Source organism: Podarcis pityusensis, assembly GCF_964106645.2.
Source record: "Podarcis pityusensis genome assembly, chromosome: 10".
Lineage (NCBI taxonomy): Eukaryota > Metazoa > Chordata > Lepidosauria > Squamata > Lacertidae > Podarcis > Podarcis pityusensis.
Window position 1 is genome coordinate 45,749,034 of NC_138035.1, and position 21,481 is coordinate 45,770,514.

At 47.0% G+C, this 21,481-nt stretch overlaps 2 long non-coding RNA genes across 6 annotated transcripts in view; both read right to left on the bottom strand.

The window, feature by feature from the left end:
* Positions 1 to 21,481, bottom strand: part of LOC308457409 — a 31,544-nt gene that overhangs the window by 2,933 nt on the left and 7,130 nt on the right. For 3 of the 4 annotated variants that reach the window (XR_013976886.1, XR_013976888.1, XR_013976889.1), the window contains exons 5-6: positions 7,405 to 7,465; positions 3,614 to 3,716 (exon numbers count right to left, since the gene is read on the bottom strand). This is a non-coding gene — a long non-coding RNA (uncharacterized lncRNA). The remainder of the gene's footprint in view (positions 1 to 3,613; positions 3,717 to 7,404; positions 7,466 to 21,481) is intronic. The other variant, XR_013976887.1, reaches the window with a different exon arrangement.
* LOC308457415 lies at positions 10,658 to 18,342 on the bottom strand. Of its 2 annotated transcripts, none has more exons than XR_013976897.1 (3): positions 17,532 to 18,341; positions 16,754 to 16,818; positions 10,658 to 10,745 (listed from the first exon to the last, which is right to left on the bottom strand). It is a non-coding gene; the product is annotated as an uncharacterized lncRNA (long non-coding RNA). The 2 variants fall into 2 exon arrangements; XR_013976898.1 differs by having other exon boundaries at positions 10,674 to 10,761; positions 17,532 to 18,342.

The following is a 21,481-nucleotide window of genomic DNA, read 5'->3' on the forward strand; positions in this document are numbered from 1 at the left end:
TATCTGTTTAAACTGGTTGGACACAGGCTCAGCTAAGCAGAAAATCAAAGTTAAATTTAGAATCATTTGTCTATGCTCGGAGAAAGAAACTGGGAGCCAGTGTGCAACCCTCTCGTCACCAAGGAGACAGATGGAGCAGATGCTTCTTCGTTTTTAGCACTTTACAAACCAGGTGTTTTTCGGCTACAAAAGGCATGGCAGGGAACAGCTGAGGAAGAAATCTCCCTCCCTGATCCCATAGAATCTAATTCCACTGAAGGCCTTCCAGTGTGGCCCTCCCTTCACCTGCCGTGGCCATTATGTTCCTGTGCTGGCAAATCAGCACATTCCATGATTCCTTCTCAATAGCTATCATACATAGTAATTATTATTATTATTATTAATTATTATTATTAATTATTATTTATTATTATTATTTATACCCCACCCATCTGGCTGGGTTTCCCCAGTGGGAGTGAAATGGAAAGTAGTGTGTTCAGAGAGATTATAAATTCACATTGCTTCTTACTTCCCTGTTTACCTACCAAAACAATGCAGTGGGAAGGAGGGGAGTGAATTTAAATAATCAAACCCTTGTGTCTCTTTTGAGGGCAATTGATTCGACGTTCATCAGCAATCCTGTTCCCTCAGCATCACGGCAAAAATGAGATTCATTACCAGTAATACAATTACAATGTGTTGAGCAACTCTGAGGAAACATCAACTGCCCTATATAAATTATCTCCGAGATCTATTAAAGTGTCATCTTTCTGCTGAGGAAATGAATCCTATTCAGTAATATATGATGTGAGAGCAAGCATTTTGGATTGTACATCATTCGCCAAAGAATACAAATGACACTCCCTTTTCTCATTTCCACTGCTCTTTGTTTTCATTTTTCTCCTTTGTACACTCTGTGTATACAAATAAGACCACATCATTCTGCCAACAGCCATTTCAACCACTTCAGGAAGCCACACTTGTGATTGGTTCATGAATCTATTGCTCCCCATTGTTACCATATTCTCTGCAGAATCAACATCTGGTATGTTCCCAGAAAGCAGATGAGCAAAAGTATTGACAGATTACAATGCTTTTGTATAAGATTGGTACCACTATCTGCTATATATTTTGGAAATTATTTGTCTCTTTGCTATGCCTTTGGACACCATTTATAGCAAAACCAAACTGGAATGCTGCTCTCCTTGTACATATTGGCCCTCAAATGAACTCCCCCCCCCTTTTTTTTTTTTACTGTATAATTTAGTTCTTGAATTCTGCCGAAGAACAGAGTAATTACTAGCAACCTCACACCCAACAATAACAACAGTGCAGTTTTGAAAGGTTCAGCCCACCCTCTTGATTCAAAATGATCTAAACACAGATGAAAACCTGCTCCATGATCTCAGGAACCATCCTGCACAATTTATTCTGTGAACTGATAATTGCTGCAAGCAACATAGGCCACTGGTCCCAAAGCGTATGGGAAACCGCCCTACTGGGAAAGCTAACCAACAAACTCAAACTAGCACGGGGACAAGCTACAGAAGATGCTTCACCCCAGTGTGGTTCCCCTTTATTAGATACACAACACAACAAGACAATAACCTATTCCCCCTTCAGCAGCATACAAATCAATATGGCTCACCTGACCCAACAACCTAGCCCACCTCCCTCACACAAATAAACCACACCGCAATCAACTAAACACAACCAAGCAAGCTCAGGAACCCCAACCTATCGCAATATTGATAATAAATAAATAACTAAATAAATACTCAAAGAACCCGCTCATGTGATGCTGACACAACCCACCCCAACACTAAGAATAGGCAACAGAACGAAAGAACAGTATCCCCATTTCTCTACCCCCTCACCAAGATGTCTATGACAAAAATGTCTCTCACCAAATGTAAACAAACTGTGAAAAAGACTGAATTCAAAGTGGAGACAACAGATGTACTGTTCCCCTGTTTATAACACAAAAAACCCAATAAAACTAATAATAATAATAATAATAATAATAATAATAATAATAATTCCTGCAAGCATCCTCATTGCTGTCACAGAGCATTCCATGACATCAAAATGAGCAAGGCTACCCGTGTGCATCACTAGAGTTCTACTGTGTGCAAAGCAGAACCCTTTAGAACTTTGGGTCGTATTAATACATTTTAAATGTAGGTACAGTCTAAAACAGGACACGGGTGGCGCTGTGGGTTAAACCACAGAGCCTAGGACTTGCTGATCAGAAGGTGTCGGCGGTTCGAATCCCCGCAACGGGGTGAGCTCCCATTGCTCGGTCCCTGCTCCTGCCAACCTAGCAGTTCAAAAGCACGTCAAAGTGCAAGTAGATAAATAGGTACCGCTCCGGCAGGAAGGTAAACGGCGTTTCCGTGTGCTGCTCTGGTTCGCCAGAAGCGGCTTAGTCATGCTGGCCACATGACCCAGAAGCTGTATACTGGCTCCCTCAGCCAATAAAGCGAGATGAGCGCTGCAACCCCAGAGTCGGCCACAACTGGACCTAATAGTCAGGGGTCCCTTTACCTTTACAGTCTAAAACAAATATAAACTAAGCAACATGAAACTAATTTGGCAGTCCCTGCTTAGCAGTCCAAAGCTTCTGATGAGCTGTGCTAAAGCTGCACATGTTATGCCAGTATTGAGTTTGAGCTTGAGTATTGGACTAGGATTGGGGAGACATGGGTTCAAATCGCCACTCACTTGGTGACCCTGGGCCAGTCACTATCTCTCACCCTAACCCTCTTCACAGGGTACTTGTGTGGATAAAAATGGAAATAACCTTAAACTCTTTGGAGGGAAGAAAGGATATATTTATCTAATAAATAAATGACGTGATTAAAGTAGTAATTCGATGCAAGGAAATCCCATTGAATTAAACGGTGCTTATTCACAAGCAAGTCGGTATACGATTGCATTCTAAAACAGCAATTAGGCATGCATGATGCAGGGAGTTTAAACCAATGCAAAATTCCCTTTTTATGAAATACATTGTTAAAATAACAAGAGAGGATAGTCTAAAGTTAATACTATTTTATTAAAAAATAAAGCATTGCAGCAGAGACCATTGTTTCCTTTGCCAAGGCAATGAATTTTTCATGCTGAGAACTTAGTCCTACAACATTTCTGTTTATAAAACCAGAACTCTATGGATTTGAGGAGAACGAGGACTCCACAACCTCAGTTCATCCTAGGATCCAGATAAAGTTAGGCACTTCCAATTTTTCTACATTTCAGCAGAGAAAAACTCAGCATATTATTATTAACTCTTCGACATCACTGGGACTTAAAAAATCATTAATGTTGGCTGGATTGTACTCTCTGTGCATGAGGGAGGGTGTGTGTGTGTGTGTGTGTAAAAGCACTACTATTCCTGCAACTGACTAAAAGTTTACAAAGGATAAAATTGTGTTCCATTTAAATCATTAAGGAACATGCAACAGGCATAAAAGCAAAATGTCAAACTAGGAGGCCAAAAGCAGATTGCAAAAAGGAGGCAGCTAATCAAACACCTGGCAATTTGCACTACGCGGCTGGTGAATGAGTCTGGTAAGCTTGTTGTACTCATTTGTTTTGCTATCATTAAAAAATAATAGATATGGAGGCAACTCACTTGCTCCACAAAACTCCTGCAAAGGGTTGGTGTCAGGTACTGTAGATGGCTTGATTGCAGATGCTATTACTCAGAGTCTGTCATTCCGTGTTTTCCAGAATGCCTGGAAAATAGGTATGTGTGTGCTTCAATGGTTTGAGTTTTCTGCCAAATAATAATCTAATACAGTATCATCTTTTAATCCAGGAATGGGCAACCTGCAACACTTTCATTTCATTTCATTGTATTTTATTTTTAAAAGCATTAACTAGCCAGCTCATTTAAAAAAATATTGTGGCACTGCCACTAAAAACATCATCATCATCATTATTTATTAAATTTCTATACCACCTTTCATCCGAGGGTCACAGGGTGGTTTAAAATACAAACACACAAAAACACACAACACAATAACCGACAGAACAATAACCCCCATCCCAGAGTTTAAAATATCATAAAATCATTTAAAAATACAGATCAATCTATCCTCTAAAAGCTCTTGGCAAATCAGAAATGTTTTCAGTGGGAGACGAAATATCAAAATTGCAGGTGCCTGTCTGATTTCAATGGGAATAGTGTTGCAAAGTAGGAGTGCCATGACTATGCTGAAAGGTTCCATTTACATAGAAACTTGGCCGGGTTTGCTGTAGCCTCTGGCATAATTTCAAAAGCCATCTGCATAAGCCAGGCCTCTGGCCAAAGGGATTTGTTCCTCCTCTTACAGCCTCCCGAGTGGGAAGAAAAAGAGAGGTGTTAGAAAGGGAGAGATGTGGTAGAAGGAGGGACAAAACTGGGTGGTCCTGCCCACTTTGAAGTTTGGTCCATTGGTCCAGCCCACCATCAACATAGATTAGTTTTTGGCCTGATAGATTTATTACTTCCAAGAGAATGTGCCCCTCAACAACTCAGGGGTGGGGGTGGGGGGAGGGACGTAGAGAATATCAGATTAGGCTGTGGATCACAACACTTCTCTGATGAAAATAGGGATGTCCCATTCTATTAATAATAATAAAGTTATTAATAATAATACCCTGCTTATCTGACTGGGTTGCCCCAGCCACTCTGGACGGCTTCCAACATACAGTGGTACCTCGGGTTACATACGCTCCAGGTTATATACGCTTCAGGTTACAGACTCCACTAATCCAGAAATATTGCTTCAGGTTAAGAACTTTGCTTCAGGATGAGAACAGAAATTGTTCTCCGGCGGCACGGCAGCAGCAGGAGGCCCCATTAGCTAAAGTGGTGCTTAAGGTTAAGAGCAGTTTCAGGTTAAGTACGGACCTCCGGAACAAATTAAGTACTTAACCCGAGGTACCATAGTTGGAGATGCGGGTGGTGCTGTGGTGTAAACCACTGAGCCTCTTGGGCTTGCAGATCAGAAGGTCAGCAGTTCAAATCCCCACGACGGAGTGAGCTCCCGTTGCTCCGTCCCAGCTTCTGCCAACCTAGCAGTTAAAAGGCACACCAGTGCAAGTGCTGGGAAGGTAAACAGTGTTTCCATGTGCTCTGGCTTCAATCACGGTGTTCTGTTGCTCCAGAAGTGGTTAGTCATGCTGGCCACATGACCTGGAAAGCTGTCTGTGGACAAATACCAGCTCCCTTGGCCTGAAAGCGAGATGAGCGCCGCAACTCCATAGTTGCCTTTGACTGGACTTGACCGTCCAGGGGTCCTTTACGTTTTTACTTATCTCCTTGGCTCAGGGGTTGCATAACACCATACCATCCAACATTTCTCCAATGAAAATAGGGATGTCCTAAGGAAAAGTGGGACATTCTGGGATCAAATCAGAAATGGGGATGCCTTCTGTAAATCCGGGACTGTCCCTAGAAAATAGGGACACTTGGAGGGTCTGGCAAAACACAATTGTATAAAATAACCATGTACTCTAGAGTAATCTAGAGCAATTTAGCGGAACCACCTGCTACATCGGGGCCCAGTACGGGCCACATGATCTCCTGCAATGATTTTGCAAAGTTTTTTGCAGATAAAGTCGCTCAGATTCGGGAAGAGGTAGACGCCACCGTGGGAGCAGGGCCGGGGCGGGAGAGTGCTAGAGTCCTGTCTAGTCAAATTGCGTGGGATCAATTCCAATCTGTTACCTCCGAGGATGTGGACAGGCTGCTTGGACGAGTGAAACCAACCACCTGTCTCCTTGATCCTTGCCCATCCTGGCTTATAAAAGCTAGCCGGGAAGGGCTGGGCGATGGGCTTCGTGGGGTGGTGAATGCTTCCCTCCGTGAGGGAGCCTTCCCAGACCCGCTGAAAGAGGCGGTTATTAAACCGCTTCTTAAAAAACCATCTTTAGATGCGGCCACGATGGCCAACTATCGCCCAGTCTCAAATCTTCCATTCTTGGGCAAGGTGATTGAGCGAGTGGTTGCTGAACAACTCCAGGCACGCCTGGAAGAAGCGGACCATTTGGATCCCTTCCAATCGGGATTCAGGCCTCATCACGGGACTGAAACTGCCTTGGTCGCACTGGTTGATGATCTCCGGCGGGCTAGGGACAAAGGTGAGAGCTGTTTCCTAGTTCTGCTGGATCTCTCAGCGGCGTTTGATACCATCGACCATAACATCCTTCTGGACCGTCTTGAGGGGCTGGGAGCTGGGGGCACTGTCATACAGTGGTTCCGCTCCTTCCTCCTGGGCCGTGTTCAGAAAGTGGTGGTGGGGGATGAGTGTTCAGACCCCTGGGCTCTCACTTGTGGGGTGCCTCAGGGTTCTGTCCTCTCCCCCATGCTTTTCAACATCTACATGCAGCCGCTGGGAGAGATCATCAGGGGGTTTGGGCTGGGTGTTCATCAGTATGCGGATGATACCCAGCTCTACCTCTCTTTCAAATCAGAACCAGTGAAGGCGGTGACGGTCCTGTGTGAGTGTCTGGAGGCGGTTGGAGGATGGATGGCGGCAAACAGATTGAGATTGAATCCTGACAAGACAGAAGTACTGTTTCTGGGGGACAGGAGGCGGGCAGGTGTGGGGGATTCCCTGGTCCTGAATGGGGTAACCGTGCCCCTGAAGGACCAGGTGCGCAGCCTGGGAGTCATTTTGGACTCACAGCTGTCCATGGAGGCACAGGTTAAATCCGTGTCCAGGGCAGCTGTGTACCAGCTCCATCTGGTACGTAGGCTGAGACCCTATCTGCCCGCGGACTGCCTTGCCAGAGTGGTGCATGCTCTGGTTATCTCCCGCTTGGACTACTGCAATGCGCTCTACGTGGGGCTACCTTTGAAGGTGACCCGGAAACTACAACTAATCCAGAATGCAGCAGCCAGACTGGTGACTGGGAACGGCCGCCGAGACCATATAACACCGGTCTTGAAAGACCTACATTGGCTCCCAGTACGTTTCCGAGCACAATTCAAAGTGTTGGTGCTGACCTTTAAAGCCCTAAACGGCCTCGGTCCAGTATACCTGAAGGAGCGTCTCCACCTCCATCGTTCTACCCGGACACTGAGGTCCAGCACCGAGGGCCTTCTGGCGGTTCCCTCACTACGAGAAGCCAAGTTACAGGGAACCAGGCAGAGGGCCTTCTCGGTAGTGGCGCCCTCCCTGTGGAACGCCCTCCCACCAGATGTCAAAGAGAACAACAACTATCAGACTTTTAGAAGACATCTGAAGGCAGCCCTTTTTAGGGAAGCTTTTAATGTTTGATGTATCATTGTATTTTAATATTCTTTTGGAAGCCGCCCAGAGTGGCTGGGGAAACCCAGCCAGATGGGCGGGGTATAAATAATAAATTATTATTATTATTATTATTATTATAATCCCATTAAGGTTCAATAATATTTGTTATAGGTCACCTCACCATCAACAGATGTTCAATGACTATCTACAGAAGCAGAAGACCATAACTTTGCAGCTGCTGCCTGTTGAACACACCAACAAAAGAACACATTGGATTATTTTTAAAGTCCTTGGGGGATGGACTAGTGATTTTGACAAGCTCATTATATTTAAGAAATATTGTAAAAAAATAAAAATAAAATAAATCAGATTCAATTGCATGTAGAAGTAATTAATTTTCCATGGGTTATTTGAAAGCAAAGTAAATAAATAAAATAGTGTTGCTAAAAGCCAAGCAGCCAAACACATATTTGATAGAGGGAAATTGTTTACAGCAGTCCAGGAATTATTCTGAAATATGTCGACCATAAATTCTGTTCTGACCATTGAATACTTTAAAAATAAAAATAAAAATAAAAATAAAATAAATCAGATTCAATTGCATGTAGAAGTAATTAATTTTCCATGGGTTATTTGAAAGCAAAGTAAATAAATAAAATAGTGTTGCTAAAAGCCAAGCAGCCAAACACATATTTGATAGAGGGAAATTGTTTACAGCAGTCCAGGAATTATTCTGAAATATGTCGACCATAAATTCTGTTCTGACCATTGAATACTTTAAAAGTATCTGGGGGAATATAATACATTTTATATGCTGCATTATTGTATCCATCTGTGTTCCTAACAAACCATTTACCAACCAAAGGTAATACAGTTATTGTTGATTTAAATTATGTATCTTAAGTGTATTTTTATACTGGAATCAACAAATCCAAACTCTCTGAGCATGTGCCGCACATTTTTATGAACAGTTCATAAATAAAACAATTGCTTATTTAAAGCAAGCTCTTTGCATTCTACCTGACTGCTTTTTTGTATTATGGATTTTCTTGTCAAGCTGTTCAGAGAAAAGGTCATCAGGAAGTTTGATTGGGGAGAAAAGCATTTCCAGGGAACTTAAAATTAATCAAACGCCCTTCCTTTATATTTCCTTGTACTCGTGTGTCACAGATAAATAACCCTGTCGCAACTGATCATTAACTTCTTTCTTCTAGCATGCTTGCCTTTGTGTTTTTAGCAAGCAAAAAGAATACTGTACATTCATAGCCCCATCCTAAACATGCTTAACCTGGGAGTATATTTCACTCCCAAGCAAGTTTGCATAGATTTTCAGCTCTAGACTATAAAACCCATACAAATCTCATGCACATTTACCAGGGAGTAAAGCCCATTGAGGGACGCGGGTGGCGCTGTGGGTTAAACCACAGAGCCTAGAACTTGCCAATCAGAAGGTCGGTGGTTCAAATCCCTGCGACGGGGTGAGCTCCCATTGCTCAGTCCCTGCTCCTGCCAACCTAGCAGTTCGAAAGCACATCAAAGTGCAAGTAGATAAATAGGTACCGCTCCAGCAGGAAGGTAAACAGCATTTCCATGTGCTGCTCTGGTTCGCCAGAAGCGGCTTAGTCATGCTGGCCACATGACCCGGAAGCTGTACGCCGGCTCCCTCGGCCAATAAAGTGAGATGAGCGTCGCAATCCCAGAGTCGGTCACGACTGGACCTAATGGTCAGGGGTCCCTTTACCTTTTAAAGCCCACTGAACACAGTGAGGCTATTTCTGAATAAAGGCTGTCTAGTTACTTCGTATATTATTATTTATGCTGCCCTAAATTCCAAGAACTAGAATTGTTGGTCTTTCAAAAAGCACCCCATGGCCCATGGGCAGAACATATGTGGCCCCCCAGATGTTGTCAAATTCCAGCTCCCATCAGCCCCTGCCAGCAAAGTCAGCAGGGGTGCCAACTTGAATAAAATATTCTGGGGGCCCAAGGTAAGCCCTGCCCCACATAATGGATCAAATGACAAGGTGCACACACCCTGTTTGAATGGGAATGCCCAGCAACTTTGCAGGGGCACAGCTCTCTCAAATATTTTGTTGCAGGGGCCAAAGTTGCCATGGCCCCTAGGAGTTGGCTCCTATGATAGCCAGTGACCAGGGATGATGAGAAGTGGAGTCCAGCAACTTCTAGAGGGACAGAGCTTCCCATTCAGACTAAGCATATAAAAGGATTTCTCTTCAGTTTAATGGAGAAGAACGACAGCTCTGTCCTTAGGTCAATGGCAGTGGAGTTGCCACTTGGCCTGGTCCTTTCAGAATACTGGATTCCCAGGCATAGTGTGTAGTTTAGCACTAGAAGGGCTGGCCCACCCATGAGGCAAGGTGAGGCAACCACTTTGGGCGGCAGGCTTCACGGGGGCAGTAAATCCAGCCTCCAAGGAATGCATTGCCTGCTGCTGCTGCCACTGCCGCAGTGAGAAGAAGAAGAGTTTGGATTTGATATCCCGCTTTATCACTACCCGAAGGAGTCTCAAAGCGGCTAACATTCTCCTTTCCCTTCCTCCCCCACAACAAACACTCTGTGAGGTGAGTGGGGCTGAGAGACTTCAAAGAAGTGTGACTAGCCCAAGGTCACCCAGCAGCTGCTTGTGGAAGAGCAGAGACACAAACGCGGTTCACCAGATTATGAGTCCACCGCTCTTAACCACTACATCACACTGGCTCTCAGTGAGAGCAACGGCTGTGGCACGCTCCTTGGAGGCCAGTTCTGCCACTACAGTGGTACCTTGGGATGCGAACGGGATCCGTTCCGGAGCCCTGTTCGCATCCTGAAGTGAACGCAACTCACGTCCACGCATCTGTGTGTGCGCAGGTCGCCTTTCGCAGCTTCGGCGCATGTGTGTGACGTCATTTTGACTGTCTGCGCATGCGCACACGGCGAAAACCAGAAGTAATGTTCCGTTACTTCCGGGTCGCCACGGAGCGCAACCCAAAAATACTTAACTTGAAGCACATTTATCCCGAGGTATGACTGTACTTTGGCAGCCCCACCCCAGTGACACGTCTAGAGTGGCCTCTCGGCAAGTAGAAGGCGCTGCTGGTCTCCTCCCACCCCAGGAAGGAAAAGGTGGGGGCTGCCCTCTGAGGATCTACTGGGCTCTGCACCCAGCTGACATGATCCAGAACTGGCCCCTCCCCCCACCATGATGGCCTTTGATTCCCGAGGGAGTACCATTTTGTGGTTCGCCTCTGGTGCCAAAATGTCTTGGGCTGGCCCTGAGCACCAGCATAGGCCTCCCGTTTTCCACACGATCATTTGAAATCTGACCAAGGAGGTATGGAACTCTGAACCAAACTTGACGCATAAAATCTGTGAATGAGACCCCCATCGTTGTTTCAATCAAAGGGCTTGCAGCTGGGTCGGGAAGCAGTACTGGGTTCTAGGGTTGCCATATTTTGAAGAACAAAAAAGAGGACACATTTGCCGACTTCGGCTTTTAACTATGGGTCGCTGTGACAACTCTACCTGTGGAAAAGAAGACCTGTCCCAGAAAAAGAGGGCATATGGCAACCCCGCTGTTATGTACTGAGTTGAATAGGATCCAAACTGTAGCAGTCTGATTGGTCCTAGAACAATAGGATCCAAAAGGCAGCAGTCTGATTGGTCCTAGAACAATAGGATTCAGAATGCAGCAGTCTGATTGGTCCTAGAACAATGCAGCAGTATGATTGGTTGGCAGGAACCACCCAATCCTGCTCCAGATAGAAGTGAATCCACAACCTGATTGGCTTACAGTAGAATTCCAGAATTAGCCAATCATGTGCAGCCCATTGTGTAAATAATGTATATAAAGCAGATACTGTGAGGGGACATTTATTCATTCCTCCTCACCACTATGAGCTGAATAAAGAGCATGAAATCACTTTGCGACTCTGAGTATATTTCACTGGCGACGAGGATGGGATCCCGCTGAGCTGACTGCCACACACAGCACCGCAGCACCGCCAACTGCCGCACTGCTGCCTCGCACCGTGTATCCAGGCTTCAGCTCCGGGGCACAAGGAACTCAGAATGGCAGCCAACAGCAGCTTCTCGCCATTCAACCCAGCATCTGGAGACTGGGAAGCGTACGCCTCCCGTTTCACCTTCCTCCTAGAAGCCAAAGGGGTCACCGACGAAGAAGACGCCAAGAAGAGGGCGATATTCTTCAGCGTCTGCGGAGAGGAGACGTTTGAAATCGCCCGGGCTCTCCTTGCGCCTGAAGACGTCGCTACTGTTCCATACAAAACAATAATGGAACAGCTGAAGGGGCACTTTTCGCCGCAGCCCTCAGTGGTGGCTCGTCGAAATGCCTTCTACGCAAAGCGGCAAGCCCCTGGGGAAACCATAACTGGGTTTGTGACCTCTCTCCGCCAAGCCGCCCGGTTCTGCAACTTCTCAGAGCTGGAGAACATGCTTCGTGACCGCCTCGTCGGTGGCCTGAAGGATGAGAAGCTGCAACGGCGCCTCTACGCTAAGAAGGACCTAACGTTCCAGGTCGCTCTGGAGGAGGCCCTGGCAACAGAAGCTGCCGAGAGGTCGACCCAAGAGGCACGGCCGAGCCTGCCATCCCAACCGAGGGTCCACCATGAAGACCTCACCGACGACTCAGGATCTGACAGGGAGGAGGTGCACCGAGTACAGCAGCGCACTCAAGCAGCGCACAGACCACAGCTGCCTCGACGAGAAGGAGGGAACTGCGCAAGCTGCGGGGAGAGTCACGAGAGGAGGACCTGCCGTTTCCGCAACGCAGAGTGCAGGCAGTGCAGAAAATCGGGACACATCGCCCGGGTGTGTCGGGCTCGGCCCACCCGACACCAGGCATCAGATGACCAATCCAAGAGCCCCAGGTCCCGGGGCCCAACGCACCAAGGCAACTCGACGGAGCTCACGGACTTCCAGGTATACCAGTTGCCCCACCCCAACGTAGAGAAAATTTATGTAGAGGTACAGATAGAGGGGGCCCCATGCCGCATGGAGCTTGACACGGGTTCAACTCTATCCATAATCTCGGCAAGGACCTTAAGGAAACTGTGTCCCACTGGGGGTCCCAAACTCAGGCCAGCCCCATTCACCCTCCGGGACTTCCAGAAACGTAAGGTCCCCACAATGGGGGTGGGGACCTTCAGGGTGCAATACCGAGGGCGGACGCGGCAACTGGACTTGCTTGTGGTCAAGGGCCCCTACATTAGCTTACTGGGATTGGCATGGTTTGGACCACTGGGGCTAGCTGTCACCGGGGTGAACCACACTAGCTTACAAGTGGACGTGGACGCCATATGCAAGGAATTTCCAGGGGTTTTCGATGGGAAATTGGGACAGTATACGGGCCCCCCCATTGCGCTACAGCTTGACCCCGCAGTACGACCGGTCAGGCTCAAGGCCCGCCGGGTCCCGTTCGCCTTGAAACCCCGTATAGACGAGGAATTGGACCGACTCGTAGAGCAAGGAGTGCTGGAGCCGGTGCCTAATGCTCCCTGGGAAACCCCAATCGTCACACCCGTCAAGCCTAATGGTTCGGTCCGCATCTGCGCAGACTACAAATGTACCATAAACAAGGCCCTCACGGCCCACGCATACCCAGTGCCAGTGGTCAGCCATGTCCTTGCCACCCTGGCTGGGTCGAAAATTTTTGGCAAGCTGGACTTGGCCCAAGCATATCAACAGCTGCCAGTAGATGAGGCCACAGCAGAGGCACAGACGATTGTGACGCACAGAGGAGCGTTCAGGGTAAAGCGGCTGCAATTCGGTGTCAGCGTGGCACCAGGCATATTCCAGAATATAATGGACTCTCTCCTTAAAGGGATTCCTGGCGTCACCCCCTTCTTCGATGATGTGTTGATTGCCGGCCCCACACCAGAGGAGTTTGAGGACCGCCTCCGCACCGTTCTGCACCGTTTCCAGACGGCGGGTCTCAAGGTGAAGCGGGAAAAATGTCTACTAGGAGTGCCTCAGGTGGACTTTCTGGGATTTATGGTGGACGCAGAAGGGGTCCACCCGACTGGGGACAAGGTACGGGCCATTTGTGATGCCCCAGCGCCCAAGAGCAAGACTGAACTTCAGGCCTTCTTGGGACTATTGAACTTTTACCATTCCTTCCTTCCCCACAAGGCGGCGGTAGCGGAGCCCCTACACAGACTCCTGGACAAGCGGGCCCCTTGGGTGTGGGGCCAGCGCCAGGAGGCCGCATTCCAGGCAGTCAAGGACTTGCTTGTCTCAAACTCGGTCTTGGCACACTTCGACGAGAGGCTGCCGGTGGTGCTAGCATGCGACGCCTCACCCTATGGCATTGGAGCTGTCCTGGGGCACCAACTCCCGGATGGAAGAGAGGTACCGGTGGCGTACTTTTCCCAGACACTCAACACAACCGAGCGGAACTACTCGCAAATCGACAAGGAGGGTCTGGCAATCGTAAAGGGAGTAAAAAAAAATTCCATGATTTCTTGTACGGGCGGCCCTTCACCGTGGTGACTGACCACAAGCCGTTGCTTGGCTTGTTTGCCCCCGAAAAGCAGACCCCCCAAGTGCTGTCTCCTCGCGTCCTCAGGTGGTCAATTTTCCTTGCCAGCTACCAGTATGCACTGATTCACCGACCTGGGAAGGCGATGGGCCATGCGGACGCCCTCAGCAGGCTACCACTACCGGAAACAGGCCCTGACCCAGCACCTGCACAAGAGGTTATGAGCCTGGAGCTGCTTCCCGACCGCCCCATTCAGGCACAAGAAGTTGCACACCATTCCAAGAAAGATAGGGTCATCTCCCGGGTCCTGGACTGGGTGTGGAGGGGATGGCCCAGCAGCAGCCCCGGGCCAGAATTCGCCGGCTACACAACCCGCAAACATGAACTGTCGGCCCACAAGGGGTGCCTGTTATGGGGAAGCAGAGTCGTTGTTCCCCAGCCCCTCTGCAAAAGGGTCCTCACAGCCCTACACGAGACACATCCAGGGGTAGTAAGAATGAAGGCCCTTGCCAGGAGTTATGTGTGGTGGCCGGGGATCGATGGAGAGATAGAGGCCTGGGTCAAACACTGCCAGGCCTGCCAAGAATCCCGCCCAGATCCCCCAAGGGCCCCAGTCCAGTCCTGGGAGTCCGCCCGAGCACCATGGTCACGCCTGCATGTGGATTTCGCTGGCCCCTTTCAGGGGAAAACATTCTTCATAGTGGTGGACTCCTACACCAAATGGCTGGAAGTCGCACTGGTACCGTCCACTTCCACGTCCGCAGCCATCCGGGTACTACGCAGGCTGTTTGCAACCCACGGGCTCCCTGACACTCTCGTCTCAGACAACGGGACTGCATTTACGTCAGGAGAATTCCAAACCTTCACAGCGCAGAACGCCATCCGCCACATCCGTTCGGCGCCGTTCCACCCTGCCACCAATGGCCAAGCAGAACGCATGGTGCGGACCACCAAGGACACCCTTCGCCGCATGACGCAAGGGGACTGGGAGTACCGCCTTGCCACATTCCTTCTAGCACAGCACAGCACCCCCAGCTCAACGACTGGCCGGAGCCCCGCTGAACTACTAATGGGTCGGCGCCTTGCAATCAGATTGGACCGCCTTCACCCCGATAGAGCTCAGGATGAGGTAGTGGTGGGGGAAGGCAGGAACCCCCGGACCTTCGAGGCCCAGGACCCAGTGTACGCAAAGAATTTTGGGGCAGGCCCAGCATGGGTACCCGCCACAATCACCAGGGTCACTGGCCCCGTGTCGTACGAGGTGCTAACGGATGGGGGGCAATGCTGGCGCCGCCACTGCGACCAGATACGGCGACGATTCCCGGGAGAAAACCAGGAGGAGGACAGGTCAGAGGAGTCCCAAGGGAACAGCGGGGCAGTGAGGCCCATAGAGCAGGAGGGGCCAGCAGGAGAGGCAGAATCAGTAAATACAGAGAGGACCCGTGAGGCCGAAAGGACACCGGAACCAGAACCACGACTGAGCGAGCCGGTTGCACCAGACCAAACAGCCGCATCACAGCCAGCATCCTTGGAACACGAGCCAGAACCCGGAGCCCGGACCAGGGAACACCCCAGGCCACAACGCACACGTAGGCCGCCGGCATACCTTGAGGACTATGAATGCGACCTCCCGGGCAGGACTGGAACTTAGAGGGGAGGGGTGTTATGTACTGAGTTGAATAGGATCCAAACTGTAGCAGTCTGATTGGTCCTAGAACAATAGGATCCAAAAGGCAGCAGTCTGATTGGTCCTAGAACAATAGGATTCAGAATGCAGCAGTCTGATTGGTCCTAGAACAATGCAGCAGTATGATTGGTTGGCAGGAACCACCCAATCCTGCTCCAGATAGAAGTGAATCCACAACCTGATTGGCTTACAGTAGAATTCCAGAATTAGCCAATCATGTGCAGCCCATTGTGTAAATAATGTATATAAAGCAGATACTGTGAGGGGACATTTATTCATTCCTCCTCACCACTATGAGCTGAATAAAGAGCATGAAATCACTTTGCGACTCTGAGTATATTTCACCCGCACTGCAATTTATATCTCAAATATACACACTCCAAGCTAAGGTTTTCCTTGCAGGGCACAGAGCAGCTTCAGGGAGAAGGGACAGTTTAAACTGAGAAAAATGTGCAGTGGGAAAGGTTGAGCCTTCTGTCTGCTTTGCTTCTCCTTTGACTCTATTCCCTCCTTCCTGTGACTGCTTTGGTTGGTTGGTTTAGAACAGGTATGGCCAAACCTGGCCCTCCAGCTGTTTTGGGACTACAGTTCCCATCATCCCTGACCACTGGTCCTGTTAGCTAGGGATGGTGGGAGTTGTAGTCCCAAAACAGCTGGAGGGCCAAGTTTGGCCATGCCTGGTCTAGAGGAAGCTTCATGATGTCACAAATGTCCCATTTCAGCACAGGTCTCTCACTTCAGATCTAGTTTGGCTTATTAGCCACATGGAAATGGCAAGAGCATCACACAGGTCATTAAAGAAGTGCTCCTAATTCCCATGAAACTGTCTTATACAGAGGTCTCCCTAGCTTAAGTACTGTCCACAATGGTGGGCAGTGTCAATCCTTACACATTTGGATGCTTAAGTGATGTCATTTGGGACAAAATTTGATTCGCTGTAGACATACCTCTACAAGCTTGGAAAACCACATTCTTTGATTTCCCTTTGCTCCCCCAGTCTGGGTTATGTGTGAAGTCTGGGGGCATGAGTGAGCTTCATTGTGAAGTTAGGGGTGGGTTGGGTTAGGGAGATGCATCGAATTGACACCAGCTTCCTCATCCACAGATGGGCATTCACATTCACCAGAGGCTTCCAGCCAGAGCATAACAATGACAAGGGGGACCTGCAGTCAAACGTGCAGATACTTCAGTACTATTTACCTGAGCAATTCCATCCCCGTTTTTTCCTCTTTTCTTTTCTTTTCTATTCTTTTCTTTTCTTTTCTTTTCTTTTTTCTTTTTTCTTTTTTTCTTTTTTTTTTTTTTTTTTTTGAGGGGAGGAGTGTTTCACCCCCATCCACTTTTTACCTCTGAAAATTCCAGACATCGTCTCCCATTGGACCAAGGAAAATCTATACAGCATTTTGGTGAACCTTGGAGATTTAAAACCGAGGAGAAAAATAATTAACAGAACAAGTTTTTCTAATTATTGAAAAATTCCAAGGCAGGAAATAAGAGCTGTGTATTGTAATACTGAGATCATTCATAATGGGAGCAAACTACTAAGTGGAATGGTAAATTAACTGTGTCCATAAACTATAAAATTGATTTTCAGCTTTATCTCCCCCCTCAGTATGCTGCAGTCCAAAGGCAAGCTACTATTGCCTCTGCTAGAAGGGATCATTTGAATGCTACGCTCACCCCTTATACAGGAGGTCACACCAAGATAATTGGCTTCGTCTGACCTTTAAAATGGATGTGCTCAGCAATTACAGGAACAGCAGAAAATCCAATATCTTTAAAAAATATATAGTGGAGATGGCCATGAACATTCTGAAATGTTTCCAGCTGTGGTACATTAAATACTAATCTTTTTCAGAAAAGAATTGTTTTAGAAATGATTTTCCCCATTTTTTTCTTAATGCTGTTTAAGAAAATCCCTTCCCCAGTCAGGTGTTGTTGACACAGGGGGCAAGCGCAGAAGGGATTATGAGCCATGTATTTTTCACATGCTCTGTCTCCTCTTACTTGAAATATAAGCTACCTCCTTGAAACCGAATTAGACATTCTGTGGAAAGTAACTTGTAGCTTTCATCAAGTAAATTGTTTAGCTGAAATCTGTTTCTGGGCAGGTAACTTTACTTACAGTTGGATTAAGGAGGAGCTGGCAGTCCTGAGCTTTTTTGGATCCAGTACCATTGTCTCTCAAGACAGACGGATGCCAACAACTTTGTCCAACAGGGGAATGAAAAAGAATCTGGGATGCATCACAGCTGGGCTGCCTAGACTGATCTCCAGTTAAAAATAGCCTTTCATAAAAATGGCAGAACATTCATCATCATCAAGGAAATGCTCCCTATGGCCTCATCCAAATGGAAGCTTCCCACACAGTAGGTTGTAGGGAGCAACCAGGAAGACATGGACCATATTTATTTGTCTCTTGCAATTATTTATAACTCCTACCAATGTGGCTTACATATTACATATTTTAAAAATAGCAACATATGAAAAACACATATACTTTTTTGGGGGGGACAGGTATTTTAGGCCACCAATAGAGCAATCCTAACCATAACTACTCAAAAGTAATTGGCTTTTGAATTCAGTGGAGCTTACTCCCAGGTAGGTGTGATTAGGGTTGCTGTAACATTGTGAACAAGGGCAGCCAGTGATGCAGAACAATATGGTTATGAGATCTGCAGACAAACATACAGAGTGCATTAGAAGGATGCTAAAATCAAGTCAAACCGCATTCTTGGGCCACAAAATAAGGGCAATCTAGGTAGAACTCAAGGGACGTGGGTGGCGCTGTGGGTTAAACCACAGAGCCTAGGACTTGCCGATCAGAAGGTTGGCAGTTCGAATCCCCGCGACGGGGTGAGCTCCCATTGCTCGGTCCCTGCTCCTGCCAACCTAGCAGTTCAAAAGCACGTCAAAGTGCAAGTAGATAAATAGGTACCGCTTCGGTGGGAAGGTAAACGGCGTTTCCATGCGCTGCTCTGGTTCGCCAGAAGCGGCTTAGTCATGCTGGCCACATGACTCGGAAGCTGTACGCCGGCTCCCTCAGCCAATAAAGCGAGATTAGCGCCGCAACCCCAGAGTCGGTTACAACTGGACCTAATGGTCAGGGGCCCCTTTACCTTTACCTTAGGTAGAACTCAGGCAGGTTTTTGCAGGTATGGAAGTGGCTTCCAGTATATGATGAGGTGCTTCACAATGCTATTTCTCTAGAAAGAGAGGTACCAGCACCATGAACATCTCTCTTGTTTTCTTATAATGGCAATGGTGCCCAGCTGAGAGGTGTCAGAACTGAGTTCTGGTGAGTTCTGGCTGGAAAAAAAGTCCTGGTGCTCCATCACATTTACTTTTTGAAATCTAAAGAGATCTTTTGATAGCAGACAAGGATTGAGCATTGGGGCAAAAGGTGATGGAGTCCCAAATGTAAAAAGAAAAAAAGATGCAATACAGTTTCCCCGATGTTCACATTTCACTGAGAGGGACGACATGAAGGAGAGATGCCTATCTCTGTTCTCCCCGCACAAAAACTCCACATCCCACAAATTGACTTTCCTTTGGTAGTGAATATGTTTTGGGGTTCAATTTTAGAGGGACAACCCTTCAGTAGGAAAGTATGTGAACAATGCCTGATTGCAGGACTGAAGAAACAAAATTCACTCAAAGCTTTGCTCCTTAGGAATCATCACTCTTACAACCTTAGAGATCCTGGAAAACGGTAAGTGTGCATTTAAAAACTTCAAGAATGTTGAAGGAATCTCAAGGGGAAACATTGTTTTTGCATTTCAAGCTCATTTGTTCTCATTTAGCTGTGAGCATATTAAGCTTGTAGCTTTTACAGAATGCACATCACATACTTTTCTGCATACTTCCTTCTATACACATCATCCTTCATTTACTTTTGCTGTGTTCCTTATCTCAGTAATTAAATTATGCAACTCATTTGAGTGTCTTGGACAACAGACAGTGTGAAAGATGGCGTCTAAAGTAGGAGAATATTACTATACTATTGTGGGCACATACACCCCAGAGTAAATTGCTTATTTGGAACTTTCTGTGTGGGGCTTAATGTCACCCATGTGTTGAGGCCAAGCCTAACTTTATGGGACTGATCCTAGAATTGGCCGTCCTACCATTCTGTGTATGTCACCATGAGGATATGGTGGTGCTATTATTGAAGGAACGGGTGCATTTAATGCGAATCCTCCAGACCAGTGAAGATTTTTGCAGGGGGGGGTTGCAAAAAGAGTGCATTCGTGGTGGATTTATACTGGACTGCCCCCTCATCATTCCATTCTATGAGTTGTTCTGTGATGCTAGATGTTATCACACTGTTGCCATCTTGACGGGCACTCCTGTACTGTAGAGCAGGGGTCAGCAAACTTTTTCAGCAGGGGGTCGGTCCACTGTCCCTCAGACCTTGTGGGGGGCCAGACAATAGTTTAGGGGGGGAATGAACCAATTCCTATGTCCCACAAATAACCCAGAGATGCATTGTAAATACAGTGGTACCTTGGGTTAAGTACTTAATTCGTTCCGGAGGTCCGTTCTTAACCTGAAACTGTTCTTAACCTGAAGCACCACTTTAGCTAATGGGGCCTCCCACTGCTGCCGTGCCGCCGGAGCAAAATTTCTGTTCTCATCCTGAAGCAAAGTTCTTAACCTGAGGTACTATTTCTGGGTTAGCGGAGTCTGTAACCTGAAGCGTATGTAACCTGAAGCATATGTAACCCGAGGTACCACTGTAAAAGAACACATATTACTCATGTAAAAACACGCTGATTCCTGGACCGTCTGCGGGCCGGATTTAGAAGGCAATTGGGCTAGATCCGGCCTCAAGGCCTTAGTTTGCCTACCCAAGCTGTAGAGCAACAAAAGTGGAGCAAACCATTAAACCTGAACAGCCATGCTATAAAGTTGCAAGATTTCAGCAGCAAGCTACATGCATACACTGATTGGAAAGAAACAGCATAGCCACCCCAAAACTTTTGCAGGCACAAACAGTATTGAAAGCAGCACAAGTCATCATGAATGCACAATTAAAGGGACATATTGAGGGGCCCTGGATGTAGCGAAGCTAAAGGAACACCATGATTTTTCCAAAACCATTAACCAGAATTATATTTTATTTATGCAACAGGAGACCTTTTCTGTCACATAAATGGTCTTAACAACACCAGCTTAACTAACAATTTGGGCAAACCTCAGGTTTGCTTAGTTTGCTTCAGCTTTATTTAATTTGCTCTGAAACCTTGAACCAAATTGAATCAGACACTCAGTTTCCACTTCTGTGACAGAGTCAACCAACCACAAGAAGAAAAAGCAAGTTGGGTATAAGTAACATCCCTGTAACATCTTATGAATCTGTGGAGAGAATTACCAATAACCAAGTTACAAGTCAGTCGTAATGGCCTCAGTAAGAGATGGTAAGGCATGATTAAATCTTTCTGGCATCCATCTGATAAGTGCATTAAGCTGTGATTTAAATCCCATTGATTTGGTGCTAAACCTTTTCCTGGATTGCACCAGGTGCTTTTGAAAGTTATGCGGTACTCGGCTTCAGGTCTGAAAGCTACCATTTCAAAAACGGGCGCTAAATTTGGTGAGGTTAGGTTATTGGTTTTCCAACAACAAAGTTGAGCTCAAAGCACGTCACAGCCATAACAAAGCAGTGGAAAATTACATCATGCCCCCATCAATATAACACTATAAATAAGATTTTTGAAATGTAAGGCATCCTAGTGCTGCAGCAATAAAACTGCTAGCACATTTGCAAAGCTAAAATGGGTCAGATATGGTTTCAGATTGGATGAGTGACGGTGTGTTGAAATTCCTGCATTGCAGGGGGCTGGACTAGATGACTCTCAGGGTCTCTTCCAGTTCTGCAAGACTATAATTCTATAATAATAGTAAAACCTGAAATCATTTCAGATGTCCCCCTTACTCTGCTCCTGCAGCTCTCAGACACACCTCATGATGACAGTTGTGTTACAGCTCATCCACATTCACGAACAGAAAAGGTCACCTGAATCAAGTCCATGCCTACAAAAGGATATTGTATTGGAGGGGAGGGGAAGAGTC